General features: G+C 39.0%; 1 pseudogene; it reads right to left on the minus strand.

The window, feature by feature from the left end:
- Nucleotides 1–201: 201 nt before the first annotated feature.
- Nucleotides 202–2015, minus strand: LOC116593601 (annotated as a pseudogene).
- Between the last annotated feature and the right edge of the window lie 9256 nt (nucleotides 2016–11271).

Consider the following 11271-nt stretch of genomic DNA (forward strand, 5'->3'; position numbering starts at 1 on the left):
TTAAAAAATGCAAGATAAATGATTTGCCAGCATGGACAGCGACAGCAGCAAACCATTATTTACTGTCAACTGAAACCAGTAACTTGTGATTATAGTGATTTTCTTAAATATCAGCCAGCCTTTTCTTCAGTCATTTCCTTCAACTGACTTCTCTGCAGTTATTGGTGAGGAGTACTGTCCTGAGCTGCTTCTCATAGTTCATTAATAATGGTAAAGCCCAGTTCTAGAAATCAGAACGGCAACTGCCATTCCACCCATTCCACCTATTCCAGAGTCCTCCTCTTCTTTAAGAATTTCTGTGACTACAATTTCTACTCTACTTAACAGAGTGGCTACTCCAGCAGCATCTAATAAACCAGTTCTTTCAACCATAGCTGGACCCAGGATTCCTTTTCCCGTCCTATTCACATATCTCCAAACATAGGGTCATAACTAATTTCTGAGGAACTTTACATAACTTTCTCAATTATCAGTGATCCTTCAATGCCTGCATTCTTAGCAATGACCACTGCAGGGATTTCAAGTGTTCTTTTAATCATTTCTATATTGATTTTTGATCTTCATTAGCTGGAGTTATTAAGTCCAAGCTGGAATGCACTGGCATAGAGCACAAACCACTCCAAGAACTATGTCTTCTTCAACAGCAGCTCATATCACTGGGGACATCCCTAAATTTCTTTTCATTCATTTCAACACCATTTATCCCACCAAACTGGGCATACCTACTGCATCTCAGATTTTTGCCAGATGATCATTTATTTTTCCTTTTCATTTTTAATAGCTGTGATATCTAAGTGCTTGATGATTTATTGAATATAGTTTTCAGTTTGAGCCTTCCCACATTTCCTTTTAAGAGCATGGCATCACCCTTGGTACAATGAATTCTCCATCTTTTCCTCAGTCATGAGGTTGAACATTTTCAAGATTTAGAGTCTATCTCTCTCCAAACATGGTACTACCAGTAGCAATAGCAATAGCCATGTCTTTAATCTGGTTCTATTCTCACCAAAACCGAGAGCTTTGACCACTATAACCTGAAGACCAGATTTTAGTGTATTCAAAATTAATGTACTTAGACCATCTCCATCAACATCTTCAGCAGTTATGACCAAGGGCTTATGGCAAGCATGGGCAATTTCAGAAACAGATACAATATGCTGGATGCTAGAAATTTTCTTTTCATTCAATAGAAAATAGGCATCTTGGAATTCACATTTCTGACCTGATTTATTAAAGTATGGAGAAATAGAACCTCAATCAAACTTCATGCCTTCAAGAATTTCTAATTCCTCGTGTAGTATTTATCCATCCTTTGCTCTATTAACACCCTTTGTTCTAGCCTTCTTCATTGCATCAGAAATGACCTTGCCGATTCTTTTGTCTCCACTTGCAGAAATCACTGAAACCTAAGCAGTTTCTGTAGGGGTTGTTGCAAGTTTAGACTGCTTCTTAAGTTCAGCAATTACAACATCAAGAGATAACATCACACCTCTTCTGATTTCCACTGGATTAGCATTTTTGCTAATCCTCCCAAAGCCACCTTTGGCAATAGAGTGGTCAGAACAATAGCAGTAGGGGTACCATCCTCAGCTTCTTCATTTATGTTATTGGCAACATCTTGAACAAGTTTAGCAACAACGTTTTTATATTTATCCTTTAAGTCAATGGATTTTGCAAAGTCACACCATCTTTTGTTACTTTAGGACTTCCACAGCGCTGCTGTGCAATATTGGTTGCTTTTCCTTTGGCCCATAGTATGGCATAGCATGGAATAAAAGGTATATACACTCTGAAGCATCAGAAGTTGGAAATCTGCACCAAATTTTATATCCTTAGTATATGCCCCAGTGAGATGAAGAACTAGTGCCTTGGACACTGACCTTATCTGGCAAAGGTCAAAGGTCTATGGGTAATAGTTTGTTATACATATAATAAAATGTCCATGGTGTGCAGGCAGCCACTCAACCCCTTTGTGGAGAGAAAAGGGAAACTTTATTTTTTACCTTGTTATCCATTTGATCCTGAGATATCCTCATTTAAATTTAAACATACGTAAAGAGAAGGCCTAGATGAGTAAAATTCATCTCATATTTATATTATAAACATTATTTCATGCCCTTAGAGTAGATACATTTGAACAGTTTTCTAATGAGTAAAATAGAGTCAATATTTATAGTTGCAATTTAAGAGCTGATGAAGACTACAGATAAAATATATAAGTTATATGTTAGGCATTATCCCTGATCTATCAAGAAGTCAGTTTTTTTCCTACTGTCAGTTTTCTTAGAACTGAATTGAAACCATTAAAAAGTGGATCAAAGAGCCTTCTGTGCACTCAAAGCTTAAGATATAAACTCACTTAAATAATATTCATTAGGGGCACCTGGGTGGCTCAGTGGGTTAAAGCCTCTGCCTTCGGCTCAGGTCATGATCCCAGGGTCCTGGGATCGAGCCCCGCATCGGGCTCTCTGCTCAGCAGGGAGCCTGCTTCCTCCTCTGTCTCTCTGCCTGCCTCTCTGCCTACTTGTGATCTCTGTCTGTCAAATAAATAAATAAAATCTTTAAAAAAAATAATATTCATTAAATTAACTTAATCAAGAGATCCTTTGAGCTTACCTCAGTCTACTGCTTTTTAGTGTACGAGCAGTGTCCTTGTTCAACAACCTTATGAAGCCCTCTGTATTTTATTTCAAACAATACAGTTATTAAGAATTAATTCTGTTTTAACAAGCTTTTCCTAAGGCAGAAAGACATGCAATGTTTAAAAAAAAAAGTTTAAAATGGCTTTATTTACCTTATGTTATAGTAAAACTTAGTTTCCTAAATAATTGTTGTGTGAATGTTGTATATTTTTCTAATACTTATCTAATCAGTGACATTAAAGCCTGTTTCCTAAAGTTCGAAGTGTCAATATTTTATAAATCTGTTAATAAATGTGAATATTTGTATGTGTATGTGTAAATTATATATATGTGTATTTTAAGAAACATCAAAATACTTCTCCCATAATTTAGATTTCATTTCTTTTTCTCAAATCATATGTAATCCTAAAAGGAAGACAAGGGTATTTTTGTTTTTGTTTGTTACCTCCTCTCTATGCTTAGATCCATGCCTTACACATGAAAGTTTGATCAGAATATATGTTACATTGTATGAATAAAATATTATCCATTAAAGATTATCTTATACTGCCAATTTAAGTGAGCAAACAAACAAAAAAACACTTGTCCGAGAAATGCTCATTGCTGGGGTGCCTGGGTGGTTCAGTGGGTAAAAGCCTTTGCCTTAGGCTCAGGACATGATCTCAGGTCCTGGAATCAAGCCCGGTATCAGGCTCTCTGCTCAGTAGGAACCTGCTTCCCTCCCTCTCTCTCTCTGTCTGCCTCTCTGCCTACTTGTGATCTCTGTCTGTCAAATAAATAAATAAAATCTTGAAAAAGAAAAAAAAATGCTCATTGCTCATTCATACCATTTTACCCAATGAAGTTGGTTTTTGGGGTGGAATGTTAGTAGTGAGATAAAATCCATGCCCATCTCCCTGCTCAGTAGGGAGTCTGCTTCTCCCTCTCCCTTTACTCCTTCCCTGCTTATGCTTGCTCTCTCTCTCTCACTCATTCTATGTCTCAAATAAATTCTTAAAAAAAAAAAAAAATCCATGCCCATCTCTTCATTCAACTGTGGGCCAGAAGAACCCTCAGCTTTTGCAGCAAATTGGCCTACAACAGGAACAGTTCATCTAGTAGCTGAATGAGATCCCTGGGGAACTGGCAGACATCTCAAATGTGGAAGGTGAGATAGATCCATAGACAAGGAGGCCCTACAGATCAACTACATTTAGGTGAAGTCACAGTGGAAGGAATTTATAAGGTGGTTGAAGGCCCTGGGCTTCTCAGAAAACCTGGTGATCCAGGCCTACTTCTCTGAGTGGGTGGTGGTGGTGGTGGTGGTGGTGGTGCAGTGAGGGGTTAGAAAATTTGGCTGTCAACTTCCTCCTGAGTCAGAACTTTGATAGGGAGTGATACTGGGAAGCCAGGCTGCCTACAGGTCTACCCTTCCCAACTCTATAAAAAACATATATATATATATATATATATATATATATATATATATATATATATATAAAATAAACATATATATATGTTTATTTGAGAAGTGAAAGAAAATAAACCTTAAAACAAAAACACTCCAACTTCCCATCTTTCTGAAGTAGCCCTATTCCCATCTTGGCCTGAGACCAGGGCCAGATAGCTGTCTCCCATCTCTTGCCCCAGCCCAGCCACCTCAAAGGAGCTGGCAGAATCATGGGTGACAGATGAGCTCCTCTTGGTCTCTGTCCCTGCTTTCTGCAGCCAGGAGAGGTGGGTGCTTTCTCCCTCCTCCCTCAAAGAGCCTCTGACGCCTCCCTGGTGCTCTTGCAGGGTAAAAGAAAGCTGGGGAGCTCCAGACTTTAATCCTTCATTATAGTGGCCCAAATCTTTCCTTCTGGAGTGAGCATTTGGTGGCCAAAGCCCCCTCGACCTTGACCTCCAGTTTGTATCCCCTGCTGGGTTGAAGGGGGTCTGGTTTATCCTGCCTGGGGAGGAGGTAAGATCAGAGCCACGCTGGAGGTTGAAGTACCCCCCCAAACCAGAATTGTGTCTCTAAGGTTTTGAAGTGACTAAAGCTGTAAAAGCCAAAAAACACCAAAAAAGAAACAAACAAAAGGTGAAGGAGTCAGCTCCCCCATGGTAGGTTGCTGCTGGGCTGAGCCCAAAATGGAGAATAATGCCCTGCAGCTGCTCTTCAAGGAAAAGGTCCCAGAAACAGGCAATCATGGTGTCCTGGGCCAAATTTTAGACACTTCACAGCTGCTGGAGCAGATGTCCCCGGGGACGTGCAGTTGGGACGGCACTAGCGTCGCTGCTGGGCTTGGACCTTGGCAGACCTCAGGTTGGGGCCCCAGGCAGGGTTCTGCGCCCGGAAGCCCCCGACCTCTCCCCGAGACCTGGGCTCTAGGCTCCAGGTGGCTTACGGCTTGGCATCCTACGCATGCGCAGTTCCTCTCCTCTTCCCGCCTCAGGCGCTGCGGTTTGGGACGCAAGCTTCCTTGCGGGACTAAAAGGGCGATGAGCTGCTGCACTGTGAGTCTGATGGTGGGGTTTTGTGTGGAGGGGTGGGGGTCGGCGACAGGAGGATTGGTGTTGCCCGATGGGTGGCTTGAGCCAGACTCCTCACAAAGGAGCCTGGAAGGAGCGGCCTCAGCACCACGGGGCAAACAGAAGGTTCTCGTCTCCGGACTCTGCAGATCCTGTAGAACTCCCAGTATCCCCGAGCTTTTTCTGGGAAGAGTGTTGAGACTGTAGGGACTTGGGCCTGATTTTGCCCTTTTCTTAGCTGCCTTCCAGGCCCAGGGCGCCCCTGTTCCAGGTTGCTTGCGCCACGCTGCTGCCCACAGCACACCCAGCAGGCTCCAGCTGTGCCCTGTTCGCCTTCCTGGGGAACCCCACGCTCTACCACTCACGGGCACCAGGCTTTTGGCCCAGAAGATTAATTCAAACTAGAGAAAATGGCATTCATTACCGTGAGTGAATGAATGATGCCATCTATCTCGTGTCCGGAAACAAAGGAGTTGGAATTAAAAAGCCTTTTAGATTTTCCTGGTTCAAAGGATCATTCTGACTCTTAATTAAAAGGCTTGAAGAAAGAAAATGGGAAGGTCAGTGAAGAAGGAAAGCCAAGGAGAGGAACTCCTAGGGGGAGAATAAAGTTTCCTTCTGCTTTGATCTCTATAACCTGTGGTCTAGATCAAATTTTATGGTAGGGCACAGGGTAAGGAAGAATTATTGCATTTTCCTTCACCACTAGATGTGCTGTGGCAAACAAGTAGTTTGGTTATCGAGCCGTGACTATGTTTTCCAAACAAATCTACCAATTTAGAAATAGTAGAAGTTTCTGCTATTGTATTGATTAATTAAGCAGCAGCTCCCAGAGATATTCTTTCAAACTTTTGAAAAAGAAATTGCTCTGGAAAACTATTGTGTATCATCATGTTCTAGAAGCTCCAGGAAACAAGAATGGAAGCCAAATAGCAGCATATAGGGTGTAATGACTCAGGACACATATGCAGCAAGTCATTTTCACCAAATTAACCAAGGAAATTGACCTTTACTGCTTTACTGGGGGCAGGAGTGAAGGGAGTAGATAACACGTTAGAACCAATACCACATAGCTATTATGTGGAATGGGTCTTGAGTCATTTTATTTTTCTGTTAAATAAAATAGTAACCACAGGATGGTGGGAGACTTTGGGCTGTCTAGGTTACAGGAATTTACATTACATATGCCTCCTGGTAGAATAAAAATACCTTATCATTTTATCTCCCACCACCACCATTCCTTTAACATCTGTTCAGTGTGAATCACTTCCTGTTGTCCATGTGAAAATTCAAGCAAGGGAATGACCTTCATGATTATAAAAATGTGTCCTTCAGATCTGTTACTGTGGCCTGCAGCTTAATTTTCTGATGGTTGCCAGCTGTAGTCCTTTTGAATCCACCGCTGAATTCCATAGGCTGCTCATAGCCAATGACTTCACACAACAGGTATCTTATCCTTATGCAAATATAGGACTCCCCTAATGGGTGACTTTGACTCAAAGATTTTCCATCGGCCTGGAAAAAATTTTCTCAGAGATGTTCTGCAGGCTGAGACACTTCACCCCAGCCCCTTTTAGGAAGACAGGCCTGGCTTTCAAGTCTGAAGCCTCTCCCAGCCTTCTCTGGCTCTAGTCCTACTTCTTTATAGAAATTTGTCCAAATATATGTATAATCTTGGTGTCCACTTCCTTGAATACCCAAATAATGTCTTTCCTAAAAATTACAAACATAATCTCAGTTAAGAAATTGGAATTTGGGTACCAATTATTAGTGCAAGCTCAGAACCCATTTTAATGGCAAACTTCCTCTCAAGTAGCTCAAGCCTTACTTGGAATAAAGGCTAGGGCTCCATTGTTGTCTCTGTCTCCTTAGGTTGCTTCTCATTTTTCTTCTCTTATTCTCTAATCCTTTTTTTTTTTTTAGACGTATTTATTTATTTGAGAGAAAGTGAGGATGCGGGGGTTGGGGGGAGGTGGTGGTTGCTGAGCCAAAGGCAGACAGTTAACCAACTGAGCCACCCAGGAGCCCCTGTTCTCTAATTTTATTAGCCAGTTTCTGTCAAGGGCATATGGAAAAGAAATGGTGAAAGAATAGGAAAGGAGCAGGAGAAGATTTTCCATAGGAAGCTCGATCTCACTCTCTGGGTGTGACAGATACGTAAAGCTGACTGTATTAACTTCCTCCAGACATTCAAAGGTTCTCTTTAGTCTCCTTTGTCTACAATTTCTTTGACCTAGACAGATGCAGTTTATCCCAGTCTTTAGAAATCGGCTGTCATCCCAATTCCTTTCTGCTGGAATTTCTCCATCCTTTGATAGACATGCACTGTGATAATGTGATTTAAAGTAAGAAATATATATGTGGTCTTTGTTCCCATTTCTGGCACAGAGCTCCTAAAACCATTGGAATTTCCTAAGTGATAAGAGCAATAAAGTTGTCTCAGTATTCAAAACCTCTTTCAACTACATCTGAGTTTGTGTTAATGAGTTATGTTAATACTAAGGGGGAACGCTAAGGTTGAGAGGGTCCTAACCATGTCATTAGAGTGTTGGAAATTGCTGTCTTACCCAGGAGGGTAGAGGGGCTGGAGTTTGATACAGTTAATGTCAATGATTAATTAATCATGTCTAGACTCCATAAAAAACCCAAACAATGGGGTTTAGATTGCTTGGTTGGTAAACACACAGAGATCCAGGGGGAAAGTGCTCCCAGGGAGCAAGGAGGCTCTATGTCCCTTTTCACATACCTTGTCCTACACATTTCTTCCATCTGGCTGCTCCTAAGTTTTATTCTTTTACAATAAATTGGTAATCTGGGGCGCCTGGGTGGCTCAGTGGGTTAAGCCTCTGCCTTTGGCTCAGGTCATGATCTCAAGGTCCTGGGATCGAGCCGGGCATTGGGCTCTCTGCTCAGCGGGAAACCTGCTTCCTCCTCTCTCTGCCTGCCTCTCTGTCTACTTGTGATCTCTCTCTCTGTCAAATAAAATAAAAATTGTTAAAAAAAATTGGTAATCTACCAAGTAAAATGTTTCTCTGAGTTTTATGAGTCACTCTGCAAATTAATCAAACCTAAGAAGGGGGTGATGAGAACTCCTGCTTTATACACGCACTGTTTCTTGTGCAGCTGAATCAGGTTTAGAGGAAATACTGGCCTAAGCCTTGTCCTGATGAATGCCAGAAATGCAGGCCTGTCCTAATGCAGCCATCTCTCTCAGGCTGCTACAGCCCACTTTAGCTTTTGCCAGCCTGAGTCAAGGACAGGTTCTCTCTGTCTTCCTGGGCAGAATGACAGGGAAATCATTTCAGCCATCCCTCTGAGTTTGAGGTAAAGAGGCGGCAGACTCTATTCTTTGTGAAGCTCACAGATTGGAAGAGCTCTTATCAAAGAGTTCTTATCAATAGATCTTTCTCCCCCATCAGCCTATTTTCTATCTGTATCAAATTTAGGAAATCTGATAGTTATGGAAATAGTTTTTAAAGAGTTTCTTTGAAAATTTCCAGAAGGTGATTTTTTTCCCCTCACCTTCGAATTTAATATTGTTTATAGTTCTTGATATGCACTTATAGTAAATACACAATTATATTACTTGCAAAAGATTAAAACTCACCCGGAAATAGAGGATGAGCAGCAGATTAAAGACCTAGTACTTGGAGTTTCTTACTTCTGTCATCTTCATAGAAAATTGCTGGAATGACTTAGCAATATTTTGTTGTTAGGTAAGTAGGCTTTAGAAATAAATGCACAGTGACGAGTAAATACCTGAGTCAAATAGTTTTTAAAATGTAATTGGATAATTATATTCCCATTGAAATGAATATTTTAACCATGCTAGTTAATCATAATTAAAATTACATTTAATAATTTGGGAGTTTCACAAGCAGAGTATTTTGGGGTTATTTGTATCCCAGTAGGTATTTGGATATTAAGAAAAAAGACAAAATGAGAGGAAAATAAAATTAAGTTGATTTAAAGGAAAAGATAATTAAGTAAGATGGTGATAATGGTTGCTCATTATTAATAATAACACGGGAATTCCTATACCTCAAGGAGTAATCCTTTTGCAGTTCTGAATAAAATGTTTTGAATAAAACTGCTAAGTAAATTTTTAAGATTTTTAATCTCTTTTCATGCGATGCTATCATTTAAGACTTGTAAATGTTATGATATATGGGCATATGTTTGCTTGAGGAATTCTGAAGTACAAACCCCTACTCACTTCTGTATTCAATTGTTTTATATTGAGGAAAAAAATTGAAATGCAGTATTTCCCAGGTTATGTTTATATGTAAAAGTTGTATTCTGAACACATGTGGAAACCTTCAAATTATTGCTTGAAAATCCTATGTACTCTAAGGTTACATGTTCTAGAAGCACTGTACAGAATGCACATTTGGCACAGTGAACTTAGCACAAGATTATTGTTTGAAAGTATTTCATGGTTTTTTTTTTTTTATTGTACTTGAGAGACTAGACAAGTATTTTTCCAGAATGTAGCTCTATCATGCTACTTAACCTGGTCTTCTCATCTATTGAAGTTAAACTCAGTTTTTCATAGTTCTCATTATCCAACTGAAATAGGTTATTGACTTAGTAACATTTACTCAGTAAACGTACTTAGTAACATTTACAGTCTATAAAGCTTCTTTCCAAAACTATGCATCTTTTACATTAATTAATTATACATATTCTTACCGAACATTTTTTTATGTTCTTCCTCTGGGTAAACAATGGTCAATAAAACAACTCTTTTCTTAATGGAGTTTTTATCTGATCAGTAAAAGAAATTGTCCAGTGCATCACTAATTTTTAAAAAGTGGGATAATTGGTATACTGGGAATAGGCCCCTACCCTTAGAAGAGTACATGAGAGGAGTGAGGATTCTCTCCTATTTTTATATGTGAACAATATAGATGAGAAAGTATATATGATGTAGGTACTTACCGATCTGAGGACAATTTCCCCTCAGATATATTACCTGTAAATAACAATCAGATTTTGTTTCATAGATATGGATGTTGATTTGTGAGCTTACTTAGGGCCTTACGTCCTTAAGTAAACTAAAAAATTATTTCATTTACAGTGCACCTTCAGTATAATGACAACAATGTGATGTGCTTTTGATAGGACCTGTTAGTAGAAGGACAGTCAAATTGAGCAAGCGAATAAAATAAATATAAGTATGCTTATCTTAAACGCTAGCAAGTAAAATATAAAAAAACTTACAGGGAGAAGGGTGTCTGGGGAATGTAATTTAAACAAATACATAAAGAGGCAGTATAAAATAGTGTTTAAGTGTTCAGGCTCTGGAGACATTCTAAACCTTCAAATCCTATCCCTGTACTTGTTAGCTTTTTGACTTTAGAGAAGTATTTTATATTCCAGTTATCTTGGTCCTTTTTCTGTGAAATGGAGACAATAACAGATTGAACCACATGAAATGATTATGATTGGCTATTTTTTTAATGGTTTTACTGAGGTATAAGTGATTTACAATAAACTACACGTATTTAAAGTATATAATTTAATGATTTTTCCTTAATACGTATATGCATAAGAAACCATTGCGATAATCAAGATACACATAATCAAGATATACAGAATCAGAAAGTTTTCTTGTGCCTCTTTGAAAGCCATATCTCCTTACTTCCCATCTCTAGGAAGCACTGATTTGCTCTCTGTCTTTATGGATTAGTTTGCCTTTTCAAGATTTTTTTTTTTTAATGAATGGAATCATTGTAGTATGTACACTTTTAGTCTGACTCTCATTCAGTATAATTATTTTGGGATTCATTCATGTTTTTGCATGTATCAAGAATAATTGCTGGCTAAGTATTTCATTGTATAGATAGTCCATATTTGGTTTATTAATTCAAGGGTTGGTTGATATTTGGATTGCCTTCTGTCTTAGGTGATTATATACAGTTGTTATAAACCTTTGCCTACAGAAAACAGGGAAAAATAGTTGTTCTTTGAAATAATCAATAAAATTAGGAAATAGAGAAGACACAAATCTCTAATGTCAAGAATGACACAGATGACATTACTCCAAATCCTATACACAAAATAAGAATAATAAGAGAATATTATTAACACCTTCCTCCTAAGAAATTGGTTAATTAAAATACAGTGGAAAAAT

The sequence above is a fragment of the Mustela erminea genome, chromosome 6, assembly GCF_009829155.1.
Source record: "Mustela erminea isolate mMusErm1 chromosome 6, mMusErm1.Pri, whole genome shotgun sequence".
Classification (NCBI taxonomy): Eukaryota; Metazoa; Chordata; class Mammalia; order Carnivora; family Mustelidae; genus Mustela; species Mustela erminea.